Raw genomic sequence first — 20,692 nt, forward strand, 5'->3', positions numbered from 1 at the left:
CTTAGCACTGAAATCATCAAATCTACTTTGTATTTTCATTTAATGGGAAAAGTTATATCAAGTTTTTCAAAGAATTTCTTTACCAATTCTATCTCAGAAATCATTTTTCTGCATAAGCTATAATTATTTTCATGGTAGTCTTTTCACAAATACTTATTATTAGTATTACAATATAAGATGACCAAATATCCCATGAAATAATATTCTTATTGCCTTTGGGAATAAGATAACAACCACTTCCCCAATTCTATCCTTTGTTTCTTTCAAAGAGTACCTGTGAGCAATCCTTCCATGTAGCTGCAACTTCCTTCTTTTCCTGTTTTCCTTATAGTAGAAATGTCAAGATTGACATAATTCAGCTTCTCTAGCATTATGTTTATTCATTGGACAGTAGACAATGATCTGACATTTACATTATCCATAATCAAATTAAAATTTAGGAATGATCTAAAATGATTCATAGAACCCACTATTCCCTTAAACACCATCACTGTGGAAATGTAAAGGGACTACATATGGGTTTTGTGTATTTTTCTTTATTTGTTAGGCTATGGGTTGCTATAGTCAAAATAAATTGATCACCCTATTGGGTGATTGGTCAACCTATTAGTGGTCAATCTCTCCAGACTTAACTAGGTTGGCATTTGGAATAGAGACTTGATCTTTTGTTGGGTCTATATTGAAACATTTATAGTGAGGATGAATAATCCACAAAGCCTTATTCTGATGTTTCATCGTGGTGTGGAAGTGACTTTGGTTTCTCAAAGGCTGTGCCAATGAAGCTTTAAGCACTGACTAGTTCCACCATACAATATAGATATAGTATAATGGGGGTGGGAGGTGAGGGTAGCACTAGTGAGTAGGAGGTTCAGGAAAGGATTAATGTAGAAGCCTATGTCTGGAATCCTTTAGGAACACTAGGGATCCTCTGGTTCAAACCCTTAATTTTACACAGAAAGACACTGTGAGAGGCACAGCAAAGATGGTAGAGTAAAGGCAAGGACTTCCCTGAGCTCTCCCCTCCCCTAAATACCTTTAAATAATGACTCTAAACAAATTCCAGAGTGGCAAAACCCACAAAAAGATGGAGTGAAACAAGACAACTTAGAAGGTCAACAGGAACACTCACCATGGTAAGAATGGAGTGTAGTCTGGCGCAAGTTGGACCAACACACGCCTGACCCCAACAAACCAGGAGCAGGCCTTGTGGCAACTGAATCAATGGTAGCAGTGGTGGTTTCCAGACCTCTCATCCCACAGATAATAAGGGGATCAGACAACAGCTCAGGAGATTTATAGAGGTCCCTTTGCTGGCACCAGGGACAGGATTCTGTTGCATTGCCTATACTTGGATCTGAGGCACAGTCCCAGTGTGAGGAGGAACAATAGCACATCAGAGTTTGTGGCACTAGGGAAGCAGGGACTCGTCACAGTTCCAGGGTTGAAAAGAGAGCTTGTGGTCACTCACAGACCAAAGCACAGGTGAAAAAAAAGTAGAGGACACACCTCTCCCTAGATCATACCAACTTGGAAGAGCCAAAAATATACAGGTCCCTAAAATTACCTCTGAAAACAACTGCACAAAAAACCTGAAACTTAGGAAAGTACCCCCTCCATTCAGGAAAAAGAGCCCCACTTTAGCATAGTTAGAAGTCAAGAAAGAGGCTGAAAAATGAGCAAACAACAGAAAAAAATTCTGACCATAGAAAGTTACTATGGTGACAAGGAAGATGAAAACACATACTCAGAAGTAAACAACAAAGTCAAAATTCCTTCATCCAAAGCCTCAAAGAAAAATATGAACTGCTCTCAGGTCATGGAAGAATTCAAAATGACTTTTAAAATCAAGTAAGATAGTTATAGGAAAAATTAGGAAGAGAAATGAGAGTCATGCAAGAAAATAATGAAAAAAGAGTTAATAGCTTGGTAAATGAGGAACAAAAAATACTGAAGAAAATAACAACTTAAAAAACAGAATGGGCCAAATGATAAAAGAGGCACCAAGATCCAATGAAGAGAAGAACTCAAAGTTCAATCAGTCAGAAGGAAAAAGAGGTAGAAAAGTTCACTGAAGAAAATAATTCCTTAAAAGTTAGAATTGAGCAAGTGGAAGCTAATGACTTTATGAGACATCAAGAAAGAATCAAACAAAATCAAAAGACTGAAAAAGAAAAGAAAATGTGAAATATTTCATTAGGAAAACAACTGACCTGGAAAATAGATCCAGGAGAAATAATTTAAGAATCATTGAATTTTCTGAAAGTCATGATCAAAACTTAGAGTCTAGACACCATCTTTAAAGAAATTATCAAGGAAAACTGCCCTGATATTCTAGAACTAGAAGGAAAAATAAAAATTGAAAGAGTCCACCAATCACCTCCTGAAAGAGATCCCAAAATGAAAACTCCCAGGAATATTATGGCCAAATTCCAGACCTCATAGGTCAAGGAGAAAATACTGTGAGCAGCCAAAAAGAAACCATTCAAATATGGTGACAAAGAATTGGACATTGAGAGGATGTCCATCAAAAGGGGAATGGCTGAACAAGCTGTTGTGTATGAATGTGATGAAATACTATTGCGCTTTAATAAATGATGAGGAGGATGCTCCCAGAAAAAAATTGAAATGAGCACAACCAGGAGAACATTATACACACTAAGACCAATATTGTATGATTATCTACTATGAATAACTTAGCAATACAACGATCCAAGACAATTCCATAGGACTTATGATGAAAGATGATGTCCATCTCCAGAGAAAGAACTGGTAGAACCTGAATGCAGATTGAAGATATTTTTTCTTTACTTTCTTTCTTTTTCTTGGATTTGTTCTTGTCTGTTTTCTTTCACAGAATGACTTATGTGGAAATGCATTTTGCATGACTACACATGTATCACCTATATCAAATTGCATGCCTTGTCAACAAGGGGAGAAGGGAAAGAATTTGGAACTCCTATTTGAAAATAAAGAATGTTAAAATTGCTTTTACATGTAATTGGAGAAAAAATCAAATATTAAATAAGAAAGCATTTAAAAATAAAAACTGAATTCATTCCCTTCCAAAAAAAGAAAGACACTGTGGTCCAATGAAGCTAAGTGACTTGTCCAAGGTCTCACACATAACAACAGAGTTGGAACTAAAATTCATGTCTCCTGACTTCAAAACAAATGACCTTTCCTGTAGCCCATTACTGCCTCATATAGTCAGCACCTAGTAAAAATAGGAACCAAGCAAATGCTCAATAAATTATTGCAGTATCACCCTGGGCAAGTCATTTACCCCTATTTGCCTCAGTTTCTTCATCTGTAAAATGAGGTAGAGAAGAAAGTGGCAAACCACTCCAGTATCTTTGCTAAGAAAACCCCAAATAGGGTCACAAAGAGTCAGACACAACTGAAATGACTCAACAACAACAACAAAGAAGATGATGATTCCCTTGGGAGGAGTCATTCCCAGCCACACAGATAGTGATGATAGAGATATGTTTCTCTGGAGAGAGAATAAGAGACCCTGGTACCCCAAGAATCTCAGGACCTACAGTACCTAAAGGTCAAAGAAACACCCCTTTCATATGAATGTGTTTCCTTCTGGGTCAGTCAGTCATCCAGTCAGTCAATAAGCATTTATTAAGCACCTATTAGGTGCCAGGCAGTCTGCCAAATTCTGAGTATAAAGACAGTCCTTACTTTCAAGGGGCTCACAATCTAATGGGAGAGACAACATGCAAACAACTATGTACAAGCAAACTATGTATAGGATAAATTGTAGATAATCAGTACAAGGAAGTCATTATAATTAAGGGGGAACAGAAAAGGCTTTCTGTAGAATGTGGGATTTTAGCTGGGTAAGTATCTTAGGCAATGACCAAGCAAAGGGAAATGAGACTTGTTTCATGTAATCCTACTAGAACTGGCATTGATGTTGGAGGAAAGGGGAATGGGATAAAAAAAATCTTAAAAAGAACTTTCAGGAGATCTGGGTTCTATTTGACAAAAATAATGAGATGCAGCATATAATACAACCCAAATTATACATACATACATAGGACATGGTAGGAGGGAAGTAGTGACTTTTAGGCCTTTGGGACTCATCATCAGCCTTTGGTGATATCTTTCTTGGATACAGTCACTTTCTAGGTTGACACCATTCTTCCAGGAATATACAGGCCCACCAGTATCCAGTGCAACACCAAGAATGGAAAGCATAGACCTGTGTTACAGAGTAACAAATGCAGTAAAGATGAAGTAAAATCTACATAAAATCACGTACAGAACCTGGGAGCTCCATTTACCAACCACATTCCAGAACATTTAGCATCCTGGCCCATTCCAGGATAAGCAATAATTTTGCAATACATGTGACAGACAGAGATCATTCCAGGACAAACAGGGCAAACCACAAGCCAGGTCAGGAACTTTGAACATCCTGTCATGACAGGAGGTTGGTCTGAGTTAGTGAAGCTCTTGGATGTGAGGGCTACTAAGGAAAACCATCTCTAAACTAACCTGGATAAGTTTGCATCTGAGCAGGTTTTTTTTTTCCTGAGGTATCATCAGACTCTAATAGCAAGTGAATGCTATTGGGGCTGAGACATCCACCTCACAGCCTACAAATTGATTTAAGAGGTTACAAGTCCCTGTGCCTTCTTCAATGCAGAACTGGTAATTGATCATGGGCAGGTGTGTCTGCAAGAATTACAAGATAATGTCAAGATGACAAATAAAATATTACAAAAGAATGCTGGTATAGGAGCCCCAAATGTGTATTCAAACAGTTACAAGTGCATAAGAATAGCTGATGAATATGTCTGAGCTGGTTTTTGGAGTATGAGTTGGCAGAAATGTTTGGACATGAGAGGTATACAGATGATCTTGTAAGATCTATTGTACTAAGGGATGAATGTACTGCAGTCAATAAAAGTTATTGAAGGAGAACTGGCTGCAAGCATTTGTACAGTTGCACTCAAGAACAGGGAATGAGCTTTCCTGGTGTCCCACCCATGCTCAGATTTGTGTGACCTAGGAGAACTTGAGGGAGCTGAGACTGTATGTAAAGTGCATTGAACTAAGAGACAAAACCCTGAGTTCTGGTCCTGATTTAGCCATAACCCTGCTGTATGACCTTAATTAAGCAAGTCTATTCACTTTGAGCCTGTGTTATCTGATTTTTGGTACCCTAATTAATATAGGTATTTAAGAGATTCCCAAGCATTTATCATAGGAAGACAAATGTTAAGCACATGTGGTTCAACAAAGTGCTATCAGCATCTATATTGTCCTACCCTCTATTCCCCAGTTCCTGTACTTACTGCAGATTAGAATTGGTCCCATTTTTCCAACCACTGTTTTCTTATGTTCAGGTACCCTGACTCCCAACCCACACTTCAGTCTTCCTGGTCTTTCTGGACACTGGCTGATTTTCTCTGATTTTGTGTTGATCCTAAGGTATGATTAGATCTTCTCAGCATCTTAGATTCCATGTTGGTTCCATGCTTTATGAGCAAAGCAGAATTGAAGTAGCTCAAAATAAAGATGAGATGCAAAAATTTAGAGAATCTACCACAAATGTTCATGGGGACTATTTGTGCCCAACCTGCGGCAGAGCACTCCAAACTTGTATTGGTCTCATCAGCTGCAAAGGCAAGCAAAGTGGGACTTTCTACTATTTTTCTTTTGGAGTGTTCTCAGCACTAAGGCAATCAAGTGCCTTTGAGTGAGTCTTGCCTTCATTTGTAGGAAGGCCCACAGTTTTTTGCTAATTAGGTCATGAGGTGTGTGAAGCCCCAGGGCCCTAAAAAGGGTATACATGTTCTGAGGTTAGCATTTTGTTTGGGGCTCACTCATTGGACGAATGTTGGTGTGGAGACTCTGTGTAGCCATTGGAGCCCCCCAGCTTTGAAAACCCAAATGTTGGTGCTTCTCTCTCTGTTAACTATTTATGTAATGTTTTGGACAGATAGCTAGAAGCCTGTCTGCTGATTTGTGTTATTTTGCTCTGTTTATATAATTTCTGCTTGTAATTTCTGTTTGTGTTTTCTCTGAAGTTCAGGGTGCTGACTTTTTCCTCTGAACTAAGTGAAATGATATGTGTATGTTTAATTAAAGTGAGATTGTAAACCCCTTCAAGTTGCTTTCCTTAGAAAAGCAGATCAAAGACACTGTGTTAGCAGCCCTTCTGTGTGCTGGTGGTATTGGTCTTACACAGCCACAGTAGCAGCAAGTAGTATTGTTGTTACATCAGCCACAGTTGAATGGACTGTAACTTGACTCTAACATAGTGAAGCTCTTTTTGTCCTCTTCGAGAATGAAGGATAACAACCAACCAGATTCCATGTTGATTCCATGGACACTATTGTCCAGCATAAACCCTAAAGTTCCCATCAATCTCAACTCTAAAACTTGAACTATAAATTGAAGAAATAATACTAGATCGTTCCTTCCAGCACTGATATTCTATGTTCCAAGATCCCTTCCAGCTCTAACGTTCTGTTCTAGAGTCCCTTCTGTAACAGCAATGCTGCTAGTAGCTGCTGTGGAGGTGTAAGAACAACAACACCAGCACACAGGAGGTCTGCTATCACAGGTTCTTTGATCTGCTTTTCTAAGGAAAGCAACTTGAAGGGGTTTACAATCTCACTTTAATCAAATGTGCATGTATCATTCACTTAGTTCAGGGAGGGGGAAAGCCAGCAACCTGAACTTCAGAGCAAATACAAACAGATTACAAAGAGAGACACTATAAACAGACTAAATCACAATGCATAGTGACCAGAGAAGCACCCACATCTGGGTTGTTTCAAAGCCGGGGGGCTCTTAACAACGGCTACCCAGAGTCTCATCTGTTCAAATTGCATGACACTCTTCCAGTGAGTGAGAGCCCCAAACAAAATGCTAACTTCTGAGTTTATATACAGGGTATAAGGGAATTACAACTATTCCACTCAAAACTATGTGAACTAAGTTTTCTTGTTTCTTAAACTGATCATCAAAGACTCCCTATTTAATCAAAGAAACAAAAGCCAGACTCATCAAAGACACTTGATTACCTAAGGGCTCCAAAAGAGAAAACAGTAAAAAAAAAAGTCCAACCTTAATTACTATAACACCTCATAGCTGTAAAATTGTATAATTTTATAGGATTCTATTAATTCTCAGATTTCTCTGTATACTGACCTAACACTACCTTTTCTTTTAGGGCTGAGGAAAAGAGACATAGTTGAAGATAAGGTTGCAAAGGGAGGTAAGGGCCAGCTCCTGGAGTGTCCTGAATACCATGTTTAGGAGTTTTAAGTTTATCTACAAGGTAATAGGGAGCCAGTGTATGCTCTTGATTAGAGGGATGGCATGGTCAAAGATTTAGGAAATCTTCTCTGTCATAATTTGCATGGTGAATTGGAGGAGAAAGAATGGCAGTGCAGAGCCTAGCTAGAAAGTTGTATCAGTAGTCCAAGACAATGAATCTCTTCCATATAAATTTATTCAAGTCCCTCTGGATTCTAGTTCCATTTTTAACCTCTACCAAGCCTTGTGATAATGTGTTCATACATTTATTCCCATTTGTGTAAAAGGTTTATTTATCCGATATTCACTTCATTCTAGCTTCAAGGGTTGAGGAAGGGGTTGTTTTAAGAAACCCTTCCTTCTCCAGGCTTAAAGAGGAAAGAAATCTAATAACCACTTTCCTGCTCTCAAAAAATAAAAAGCTATAATGAGTTTTCACAGGATGGATGGAATTATCCAAAGCATAACATGTTTAGACAGTGAAAGCTGCTTATGAATATTTTGCTTATTTCAGTTTCAATATATAACACCTAATATTCCTATAGTGCATATAACCAATGTGAGCCACTTAGCAATTTTTCCTCGAAAAATGTAGGCCTATGGATAACTAGTCAATTTCAAATCAGTTAAGGATTTCGAGTTGACAGAGATGGTAGGGAATCAATCAAATTGACTGGGGAACTAGATTAAGCCTTAGAACATAGAATATGTAATTTCAAAGTTAAAAAGGACTTCGAAAATAAAAACATAGGGCAGTATGCCAGGGAAGAGCCAAGATGGTGGCTGGAAAGCAGGGACTAGCATAAGCTCCCCACCAGGTCCCTCCGAAAACCTACAAAATATGGCTCTGAACCACTTCTAGAACTGCAGAACCCACAAAATAGTACAGGGAAGCAGGGCTCCAGCCCAGGACAGCCTGGATGGTTGCTGGGTGAGGTCTTTCACACACGGAGCTGGGAAAGGAATGGAGCAGAGCAGAGCCCAGCATGGGGCCACATGGACCAACCAGACCAGGAGCCAGGTGGAGCGTGCCCTAGCACCCTGAATCAGTGAGCTGTGGCAGTTACCAGACTTCTCAACCCAAAAACAACAAAGACAACAGAGAAGGTTAGTGGGAAAAGCTGCTGGGGACAGGGGGATAGAGTTCCCAGTTCAGCCACCACCCGGGGAGCAGGAGAAGTGGGGCAGCTACAGAACTACAGCTGCAGTTGCTTCCTGCCCCAGGTCCACCTGGTGGGAGGAATTAAGTGTCGAATCAGAGCAGGAGCGCAGAGCCTGCTGAAGATCTAAGTTCAGTCCAGGTTAGGGGTTCTTGGGGAAGGAGGAGTGCCGGTGTGGCAGAGCTGGTTGTAATAGCTCTGAGATCAACAGTGCATCCCCCCAAGATTGGAACATAGTACTCTTTACAAGCAGTCATACTCTGCAGAAAAACTCAAGGTTCAAGTAAGTTGGCTGGGAACATGGCCAGGCAGCGAAAACGCACCGAGATTCAGTCTCAGACTTTGGAATCTTTCTTTGGTGACAAAGAAGACCAAAACATACAGACAGAAGAAGTCAACAAAGCCAAAGAGCCTACAACAAAAGCCTCCAAGAAAAACATGAACTGGTCTCAGGCCATGGAAGAGCTCAAAAAGGATTTGGAAAAGCAAGTTAGAGAAGTAGAAGAAAAATTGGGAAGAGAGATGAGGATGCAAGAAAACCATGAAAAACCAGTCAATGACTTGCTAAAGGAGACCCAAAAAAATACTGAAAAATATACTGGAGAAAACAACACCTTAAAAAATAGACTAACTCAAATGGCAAAAGAACTCCAAAAAGCCAATGAGGGGAAGAATGCCTTGAAAGGCAGAATTACCCAAATGGAAAAGGAGGTCCAAAAGACCACTGAAGAAAATACTACCTTAAAAATTACATTGGAGCAAGTGGAAGCTAGTGACTTCATGAGAAATCAAGATATTATGAAACAGAACCAAAGGAATGAAAAAGTGGAAGACAATGTCAAATATCTCCTTGGAAAAACCACTGACCTGGAAAATAGATCCAGGAGAGATAATTTAAAAATTATTGGACTATCTGAAAGGCATGATCAAAAAAAGAGCCTAGATATCATCTTTCAAGAAATTATCAAGCAGAACTGCCCTGATATTCTAGAGCCACAGGGCAAAATAGAAATTGAAAGAATCCACAGATCACCTCCTCAAATAGATCCCAAAAAGAAATCTCCTAGGAATATTGTCACCAAATTCTAGAGCTCCCAGATCAAGGAGAAAATACTGCAAGCAGGCAGAAAGAAACAATTTGAGTACTGTGGAAACACAATCAGAATAACCCAAGATCTAGCAGCTTCTACATTAAGAGATCGAAGGGCTTGGAATACGATATTCCAGAGGTCAATGGAGCTAGGATTAAAACCAAGAATCACCTACCCAGCAAAACTGAGTATCATGCTCCAAGGCAAAATATGGATTTTCAATAAAATAGAGGACTTTCAAGCTTTCTCAGTGAAAAGACCAGAGCTGAATAGAAAATTTGACTTTCAAACACAAGAATCAAGAGAAGCATGAAAAGGTAATCAAGAAAAAGAACAAGAAAAAGAAATCACAAGGGACTTACTAAAGTTGATCTGTTTTGTTTACATGTGTATATATATGTGTACATGTGTACATGTACACATCACCTTCATATACCACAGCTTGTTCAGCCATTCCCCAATTGATGGGCATCCCTTTGATTTCCAATTCTTGGCTAACACAAAAAGAGCTGCTATAAATATCCTTGTACATATGGGTCCTTTTCCCGCTTGTGTGATTTCTTTGGGATACAACCCTAGAAGTGGGATTGCTGGGTCAAAGGGTATGAACATATCTATAGCCCTTTGGGCATAGTTCCAAACTGCTCTCCAAAATGTCTAGATCAGCTCACAACTCCACCAGCAATGCAACAATGTTCCAATTTCCCCACATCCTTTCCAGCATTTATCATTTTCCTGTTTTGTTATTTTAGCCAATCTGACAGGAGAGATGTGGTTATCTAAGAGTTGTTTTGATTTGCATTTCTCTAATCAGTAGTGATCCAGAGCATTTTTTCATATGCCTACAGATAGCTTTATTTTCTTCCTCTGAAAACTGCCTGTTCATATCCTTTGACCATTTCTCAATTGGGGAATGGCTTGTATTCCTATATAGTTGGCCTAGTTCCCTGTATATTTTAGAAATGAGGCCTTTATCAGAGATACTAGTTGCAAAGATTTTCTCCCAATTTTCTGCTTCCCTCCTAATTCTTGTTGCATTGGCTTTTTTTGTACAAAAACATTTCAATTTGACATAATCAAAATTATCCATTTTGCATTTTGTAATGCTCTCTATCTCTTATTGGGTCATGAATTCTTTACTTTTCCATAAATCTGATAAGTAAACTATTCCTTGCTTTCCCAAATTACTTATAGTATCAGCTTTTACTCCTAAATCATGAACCCATTTTGACTTTATTTTGGTATATGGTGTAAGATATTGGTCTATGTCCAGTTTTTGCCCTACCATTTTCCAATTTTCCCAACAGTTTTTGTGAAATAGTGAATTATTAGCCCAGAAACTGGCCTCTTTGGGTTTATCAAAGAGTAGATTGCTAAACTTGTTGATTTCACCTATTTGTGTACCTATCCTATTCCACTGATCCACAGCCCTGTTTCTTAACCAGTACCAGGCAGTTTTGATGACTGCTGCTGTGTAGTACAGTTTAATATCTGGTGTGGCTAAGCCACCTTCTCTAGCATGTCTTTTCATTAATACCCTAGATACTCTAGACCTCTTGTTTTTCCAAATGAATTTTGTTATTATTTTGTCCAGCTCAGTAAAATAATTTTTTGGTAGTTCGATTGGTATGGCACTGAATAGATAGATTGATTTAGGTAAAATTGTCATTTTTATTATATTAGCTCGGTCTAACCATGAGCAACTGATATTTCTCCATTTATTTAGATCTGATTTTATTCGTGTGAAAAGTGTTTCATAGTTATGTTCATATAGGCCCTGGGTTTGTCTTGGCAAATAGACTCCCAAATATTTTATAGTGCCTTCAGTAACTTTGAATGGAATTTCTCTTTCTATCTCTTGCTGTTGGGCTTTGTCAGTAATGTATAGGAATGCTGAGGATTTATGTGGGTTTATTGTATATCCTGCAACTTTGCTAAAGTTGTTTATTATTTCAAGTAGTTTTTTACTTGATTCTCTAGGATTCTCTAGATAAATCATCATATCATCTGCAAAAAGTGATAATTTAGTTTCTTCTTTTCCTATTCTAATCCCTTCAATTTCTTTTTCTTCTCTTATTGCTACAGCTAATGTTTCTAGTACCAAATTGAATAATAGGGGGTGATAATGGACATCCTTGTTTCACCCCTGATCTTATTGGGAATGCATCTAGTTTATCCCCATTACAAATAATGCTTGTCGATGGTTTTAGGTAGATGCTATTTATAATTTTGAGGAAGGTTCCACTTATTCCTATGCTTTCTAGTGTTTTTAATAGGAATGCATGCTGTACTTTGTCAAAGGGTTTTTCTGCCTCTATTGAGATGATCATATGGTTTCTGCTAGTTTTGTTGTTGATATGGTCAATTATGCTAATAGTTTTCCTAATATTGAACCAGCCTTGCATTCCTGGAATAAATCCTACCTGGTCATAGTGTATTATTCTCGTAATGAGTTGCTGCAATCTTTTGCTAATATTTTATTTAAAATTTTTGCATCAATATTCATTAGAGAAATTGGTCTATAATTTTCTTTCTCTGTTTTGACTCTACCTGGTTTGGGTATTAGTACCATATTTGTGTCATAAAAAGAATTTGGTAGGACTCCTTCTTCCCCTATTTTCCCAAATAGTCTACAAAGTATTGGAATTAGTTGTTCTTTAAATGTTTGATAAAATTCACATGTAAAACCATCTGGCCCTGGAGATTTTTTCCTAGGGAGTTCATTGATGGCATGCTCAATTTCTTTTTCTGAGAAGGGGTTATTAAGAAATTTCACTTCCTTCTCTGTTAGCCTGGGCAGTTTATGTTTTTGTAGATATTCATCCATATCCCTAAGGTTGTCAAATTTATGGGCATACAGTTGGGCAAAATAATTCCTAATTATTGTTTTGATTTCCTCTTCATTAGAGGTGACCTCATCCTTTTCATTTTTGATACTGGTAATTTGATTTTCTTCTTTCTTTTTTTTAATCAAATTGGCCAAAGGCTTATCAATTTTATTGGTTTTTTCATAAAACCAGCTCTTTGTTTTATTTATTAATTCAATAGTTTTCTTGGTTTCAATTTTATTAATCTCTCCTTTGATTTTCAGTATTTCTAATTTGGTATTTAATTGGGGATTTTCAATTTGATTTTTTTCTAACTTTTTCAGCTGTATGCCCAGATCATTGATCTCCTCTTTCCCTATTTTATTCATGTAGGCATTTAGAGATATAAAACTTCCCCTAAGAACTGCTTTTGCTGCATCCCATAAGTTTTGGTATGTTGTTTCATTATTGTCATTCTCTTCAATGAAATTATTAATTGTTTCTCTTATTTGTTCTTTGGCCAACTCATTCTTTAGAATTAAATTATTTAGTTTCCAATTAGTTTTTAGCTTATTTTTCCATGGTACTTTATTAAAAATGATTCTTATTGCATCATGATCTGAAAAGGATGCATTGACTACTTCTGCTTTTCTGCACTGGATTGTGAGGTTTTTATGCCCTAGTACATGGTCAATTTTTGAGTATGTGCCATGTACTTTTGAGAAGAAAGTATATTCCCTTTTATCCCCATTCAGTTTTCTCCAGAGGTCTATCATATGTGCCTTTTCTAAAATTCTGTTTACCTCCTTCACGTTTTTCTTATTTATTTTGAGGTTAGATTTATCAAGTTCAGAAAGGGGGAGGTTGAGGTCTCCCAATATTATAGTTTTGCTGTCTAATTCTTCCTGTAACTCCCTTAACCTCTCCTCTAAGAATTTGTATGCCTTACCACTTGGTGTATATATGTTAAGCAATGATATTGCTTCATTGTTTATGGTGCCTTTTAGCAGGATATAATGTCCTTCCTTATCTCTTTTAATTGAATCTATCTTTACTTTTGCTTTGTCTGAGATTAGGATTGCTACACCTGTTTTTTTTTTTTTACTTTAGCTGAGGCACAATATATTTTACTCCAGCCTTTTACCTTTACCCTATGCGTATCCCCCTGTTTCAAATGCATTTCTTGTAAACAGCATATTGTAGGATTATGGTTTTTAATCCATTCTGCTATCTGCTTCTGTTTTGTGAGAATGTTCATCCCCTGCACATTCAGGGTTATTATTTCTATCTGTGTCTTTTTCTCCATCCTAATTCCCCCTGTTTATGCTTTTATTTCTTCCTTTCCCCTTCTCCTCCTCAACAAAGTTTTGCTTTTGACCGCCACTTTCCTCATTTACCCCTCCCTCTTTATTCCCCTCCCTTATCTTACCGTTACCCACTTGCTACTTCTCCTCCCCCTTCTGCCCACCCCCCTCCCTTTTCCCCCCCTTACCCTCCCACTTCCCGTAGGACAAGTTAGATTTCTAAACTTATCAGAGTATGTTATTCCCTTCTTGAACTAGATCAGATCTTGAACTAGACAGTAAAGCTCAAATACTGCTCTTCTCCCTCCCTTCTTTCCCTCTACTATAATATGTTTTTGTGCCACTTCATTTGGTGTAATTTACCCTTTTCTACTACCTCCTTACCGCTTCTTATAGCCTTCACTTTACATCTCTTACTTATATTTTATATCTTTACATCAGTTAATTTATACAGGCATTCACAACCTATGTATATCCCTTTCAATTGTCATAATAGCTGTACCATTCACACGAATGACTTATATGTGTGTGTGTGTGTATATATATATATATATATATATATATATATATATATATATATATATATATATATAACATACATCAGATGATATAATCCCACAAAAAGATGAAAACAACCTAACCTTATTGGTTAATAAGGTTTGTGGGGTTTTTCCCCCTGGTTACCTTTTTATGTCTCTCTTGAAGTTTTGTATTTGGAGATCAAATTTTCCATTGAGTTCTGGCCTTTTCATCAGGAAGGTCTGGAATTCCCTTATTTCATTGAATGTCCATCGCCTTGCCTGGAAAATTATGCTTAGTTTTGCTGGGTATTTGATCCTTGGTTGTAGTCCCAGCTCCTTTGCCCTTCAGAATATCATATTCCAATTTCTCCTGTCTTTTAATGTGGAAGCTGAGAGATCCTGCGTGATCCTGACTGTAGTTCCACGATATTTGAATTGCTTCTTTTTAGCTGCTTGCAGTATTTTCTCCTTGAGTTTATAGCTCTGAAATTTGGCTATAATATTTCTTGGTGTTTTCAGTTTGGGATCTCTTTCAGGGGGTGATCGGTGAATTCTTTCAATGACTATTTTGCCCTCTGGTTCTAGGACCTCTGGGCAGTTGTCTTTGATAATTTCTTCTAAGATACTGTCAAGGCTCTTTTTTTCATCGTGGATTTCCGGAAGACCAATAACTCTCAGATTGTCTCTCCTGGATCTATTTTCCAGGTCAGTTTTTGCCAATCAGATAGTTCACATTTTTTTCTATTTTTTCATTCTTTATGTTTTGTTTTATTACTTCTTGATGCCTCATAGATTCATTAGCTTCCACTTGCTCAAGTCTAATTTTTAATGAGTTAGTGTTTACATTTTGCTTTTGAGCCTCCATTTTCAATTGGTTGATTTCGCCTCTCAGGGTGTCCTTTTCTCTCTCTAGATTCTGAATCTCCATAGCCATTTTGCCAATCTTATTCTTTAGGGACTTGATTTCATCAGTGGATTTTTTCTCCCTTTTTTCCATTTTTTCCATATTTTCTTTTAGCTCCCTAACTTGGTTTTTAAAATCCTCCTTTAGCTCTTCCAGCAGTGCTTTTTGGGCAGGAGACCAGTTCATATTAGCTTTTGAGGTATCTGATGTATCTACCATGTCATTGCTATCCTCTTCTATGTTGATATTTTGATCCTGCCTGTCTCCATAAAAAGAATCTATTGTCCTCGGTTTTTTTGTGTTCTTCTTCATGTTGGTTTGCCTTTTGCTGGCTTTACAACGAATTTCTATCTGTGGGTCTCAGGGCTTTCTGTCCCAGTTTTCTTATTCTGGGGGTTGTGAGTCTAGAATTATAACCTTCAGTTTCCTGAGGTGTGGGGGAGGGGTCTGGCTCCCTGGCGTCTCACTCCCTGTGGGTGCTCTCCAGCACTTGCTTTTCAGGAATGGTCTCCGCTGTTTGTTGTCTGAGCTGATGTTTGGCACTTCCCCTGGGGGAGCAAGGTTACGTCTGGGCTCCTGGCGTTGACCCCTGCCAACTCTGCCCCTCTGGGACTAATGAACTTCTGCTATTTGACCACTGAAGCCCCGCTACTTTCTGCTCAGTTCCAGCGTTCTTTTTTTTTTTTGTCCCCGAGGAATTCTCTGGGTGAGGGGGGGAGGGATTAGAGCCTTTTACCTGGCCATTGAGTCTTCCGGAAGTTCAAGCAGCCGAGTTCCTGGGTTTTGCAAGCGTCAGGAGTGGGTGTTTTCATGGCAGGTGGCGTTGCGCTGCCTCTCGTCGCTTCCACAGACTGCCGTCCTGTGTTGGGATTGACCCCCTGATTTTACATATAAGAAAACTGAGGCCAGGATAGGTGTCTCTGGCTATGCCATGAATTTTTTTCATTGTCCTTTGAGCTATCCACTACTTTAGTTTCTTAGAGATTATGTCTTTCCAAGATTCATAACCAGCAAGCACTTCTGGGAGAATATTTGTGCACTTGTGATATAAAGATGGGTCTCTGCACCCAAAAGCAGCTTGGGATTGTTAGTCTCCTAAATGCAATCTAACTCAATCTCTGCCTCTTATTCAATTCTAGGCCTATCTCATCATTCAGTCCTTGATAATTAATGATGGTGATGATGGTGGTAGTACAACGTTGTCTGCTTTTATCCATTGACATGATCCCAAATGGCTCCTTCCCATACAAATAGGTATCTATTGTCTTCAGATCAGCCCAGAATTGGCCAATTATCAAGGCCAGCTCTTGTCTTAGGCTTGATATGCTAGAAGATTCCTGAGAGGTGAAAAATGACTTTAGCTTATGGACATGACAGGAGAAGTTGGAGCTACAGTTCTAACATTTTGATGCCTCTTGAGTTTTATGGGTTTAAAAAAAGTTCCTATACAATCAAGCTAGGTCAAGCTTTTGGGCAGGACTCTATCCGAGAAGGTCATAACTGGCCATTATCATCAAGTTACTTCAAATTAAGACCCACCATTATAATTGCAGAATCCATTCCCCTCCCCCCCCACCAAACCCTCTTTTTTCATATATTTTTCTTTTTAAGTAAAACTTTATTTACATCTTTTATTTTTACATTGTCAAATTTCTTCTTCTATCCCTCCCTTTCCCCTCCTACAAAACCTACCTCATATAACAGAGAATATCTTTTAAAAGAAGGAGAGGAAAAAGTGGTGAAATCAGCAAAACTGATAAAACATCCAAAAATTGGATGTTATATGCAATCTCCTATACTGGTGAACCCTCACCCCCAAACACACACACACACACACACACACACACACACACACACACACACACACACCCCACTGCAAAGGGGTCAGAGTGAAGCACTTTCTTATATCTCTTCTTGGGGCCAAGCTTGTTCCCTGTAATTTTTCACCATTCTTTTTTTATTGTTTTTGTGGTCATTGTTCTTTTCCTTTACATTTTTGTACCCATTGTGTATATTGTTTTTGGTTCTATTTACTTCACTTTGCATCAGTTCATACAAGCCTTTTCATACTTCTCTGTATTCATTGTATATGGTTTTTCTCACACATAATTATTTTCATGTACTACATTTGTTTAGTTATTCCCCACTCAATGGGCTTTTACCTTATTTCTAGCTCTTTGCTAAAGACCTTGTATTTCTACAGCACTTTTAGAATATCTTTGCTCATTTTAAGCCTCATCTCAGCCCAGTAATATAAGCAAGGATGGGGGATTTGTTTAACCCTTTCATTGACAAGAAAAGTAAGGCAAGGAGGAGGAGCCACGTGGCACCTTTTTGGTTAATGCCTCACTGCGGAGTAGGATCATAGGGTTTAAATTTGAAAAGGACTTAAGAATAAAGAACATAGGAAATTATAGCAAAAAAGGAACCTTAAAGCTATAAGCAGAGTATAATTCTTTCATTTATTTTTTAAAGTATTTTTTTGTTTGTTGCTATTTTTCCTAAGGCTGTTGATGCTTTTTTCCTCTTTTTTTAGATTAGATTTTTTTATTTTTAGTTTACGACACTCAGTTCCACAAGTTTCTGAGTTCCAAATTTTCTTTACCTCCTCCCTCCCTCCCAAGACAGTGTGGAATCTGATATATGTTCTACATATACCTTCGAATTAAACTTATTTACACAATAGTCAAGTTGTAAAGAAGAATTATGACCAATGGAATGAAGCATGAGAAAGGAGAAACAAAACCAAAAATGAAGAGAAAGAAAAAGAAAAAAAGGAGACCAAATAGTTTGCCTCAATCCATAATGAGTCTTTTGGAGTTGTCTTTGAACCTTGTATTGCTGAGGAAAGCCAAGTCTATCAAAGTTAGTCATCACAGAAGCAATATGACTTTGGTTGTGTACAATGTTCTCCTGGTTCTGCTCCCCTCACTCAAAATCAGATCATGTAGGTCTTTCCAGGTTATTTTGAAGTTGGTATCTTCACCATTTCTTATAGCAAGATTGTATTCCATCACATTCATATACCACAACTTGTTTAGCCATTCCCCAGTTGATTGGCATCCCTTTGATTTCCAATTCTTTGCTACCACAAAAAGAGCTGTTATAAATATGTTTGTATATATCGGTCCATTTCCCATTTGTGTGATCTCTTTGAGATACAGCCCAAGAAATGGTATTGCTGGGTCAAAGCGTTTGCACATTTTTATAGCTCTTTGGCCATAGTTCCAAATTGCTCTCCAGAATGGCTGGATCAGTTCACAACTCCAACGACAATGTAATGGTGTTTCAATTTTCCCACATCCTCTCTAGCATTTATCATTTTCCTGTTTTTGTCATGGTAGCAATTCCAACAGGAAAGATGTGGTATCTCAGAGTTATTTTTATTTGCATTTCCCTAATCAATAGTGATTTAGAGCATATTTTCATTTGCCTATAGATATCTTTAATTTCTTCCTCTGAAAACTGCCTCTTCATATCCTTTGACCATTTATCAATTAGGGAATGACTTGTATTCCTACAAATTTGACTCAGTTACCTGTATATTTTAGAGATGAGACCTTTATCAGAGACTCTGGTTGTAAGATTTTTTTCCCAATTTTCTGCTTTCCTCCTAATCTTTGTTGCATTGGCTTTGTTTAAACAAAAACATTTCAATTTAACATAATCAAAATTATCCATTTTGCATTTTGTAATGCTCTCTATCTCTTGTTGGTTCATGAATTCTTCCCTTTCCCATGTATCTGACAGGTAAACTATTCTTTGCTCTCTCAATTTGCTTATAGTGTCAGCCTTTGTTCCTAAATCATGAGCCCATTTTGACTATTTTGGTATATGGTGCAAGATATTGGTCTATGTCCAGTTTCTGCCCTACCATTTTCCAATTTTCCCAGCAGTTTTTGTGAAATAGTGAATTCTTAGCCCAGAAGCTGGATTCATTGGGTTAATCAAAGAGTAGATTGCTACAGTCATTGACTACTGCATCCTATGTACGTAATCTATTCCACTGGTCCACCAGTCTGTTTCTTAGCGAGTACCAAGTGGTTTTGTTGACTGCTGCTTTATAGTACAGTTTAATATCTGGTATGACCAGGGCACCTTTCCTAGCATTTCTTTTCATTAATTCCCTTGATATTCTGGACCTTTTGTTTATTTGTGTGAAAAGTGTTCAGTAATTGTTTTTGTATAGGTCCTGGGTTTTCTTGCAGATAGATTCCCCAATATTTTATAGTGTCCACAGTAATTTTAAATGGAATTTCCCTTTCTATCTCTTGCTGTTGGGCTTTTTTAGTAAGACATAGGAATGCCAAGGATTTATGTGGGTTTATTTTATATCCTGAAACTTTGCTAAAGTATTTTTTTATTATTTTGAGTAGTTTTTTTTACTTGATTCTCTAGGGTTCTCTAAATAAATCATCATGTCATCTGCAAAGAGTGATAACTTAGTTTCTTCTGTGCCTATTCTAATTTCTTCAATTTCTTTTTCTTCTCTTTTTGCCAAAGGTAACATTTCTAGTACCAAATTGAATAATAGGGGAGATAATGGACATCCTTGTTTCACCCCTGATCTTATTGGGAATGGACCTAGCTTATCCCCATTACATATAATGGTTGTTGGTGGTTTTAGGTAGATGCTATTTATAATTTTAAGGAAGTCTCCATTTATTCCTATATTTTCTAGTGTTTTTAATAGGAATGGAGGTTGTATTTTGTCAAATGATTTTTCTGCATCTATTGAGATAATCATATGGTTTCTACTACTTTTATTGTTGATATGATCAATTATGCTGATAGTTTTTCTAATATTGAACCAGCCTTGCATTCCTGGAATAAATCCTACCTGGTCATAGTGTAATATTCTCGTGATAAGTTGCTGTGGTCTTTTGTTAATATTTTATTTAAAACTTTTCCATCAATATTCATTAGGAAAATGGTCTATAATTTTCTTTCCCTGTTTTGACTCTTTCTGGTTTAGGTATTAGTACCACATTTGTGTCATAAGAAGAAATTGGTAGGACTCCTTCTTCGTCTATTTTCCCAAATGGTCTATAAAGTATGAGAATTAATTGTTCTTTAAATGTTTGATAGAATTCACATGTAAAACCATCTGGACCTGGAGACTTTTTCCTGGGGAGTTCATTGATGGCTTGATCAATTTCTTTTTCTGAGATGGGATTATTTAGGTATTTTACTTCCTCTTCTGTTAACTTGGGCAATTTATATTTTTGTAAATATTCATCCATTTCCCTCATGTTGTCAAATTTATGGGCATACAATTGGGCAAAATAATTCCTAGTTATTCTTTTAATTTCATCTTCCTTGGAGGTGAATTCACCTTTTTCATTTTTGATTCTGCTAATTTGGTTTTCTTCTTTGTTTTTTTAAATCAAATTAATGAAATATTTATTGATTTTATTGTTTTTTAATACAACCAGTTCTTAGTTTTATTTATTAGCTCAATAGTTTTCTTAATTTCAATTTTATTCATCTTTCTTTTGGTTTTCAGTATTCCTAATTTGGTATTTAATTGAGGATTTTCAATTTGTTTTTTTTCCTAGCATTTTCAGTTGCATGACCAATTCATTGATCTACTTTTTCTCTATTTCATTCATGTAAGCATT

This window comes from Trichosurus vulpecula, chromosome 3 (genome assembly GCF_011100635.1).
Source record: "Trichosurus vulpecula isolate mTriVul1 chromosome 3, mTriVul1.pri, whole genome shotgun sequence".
In the NCBI taxonomy this organism is placed as follows: domain Eukaryota; kingdom Metazoa; phylum Chordata; class Mammalia; order Diprotodontia; family Phalangeridae; genus Trichosurus; species Trichosurus vulpecula.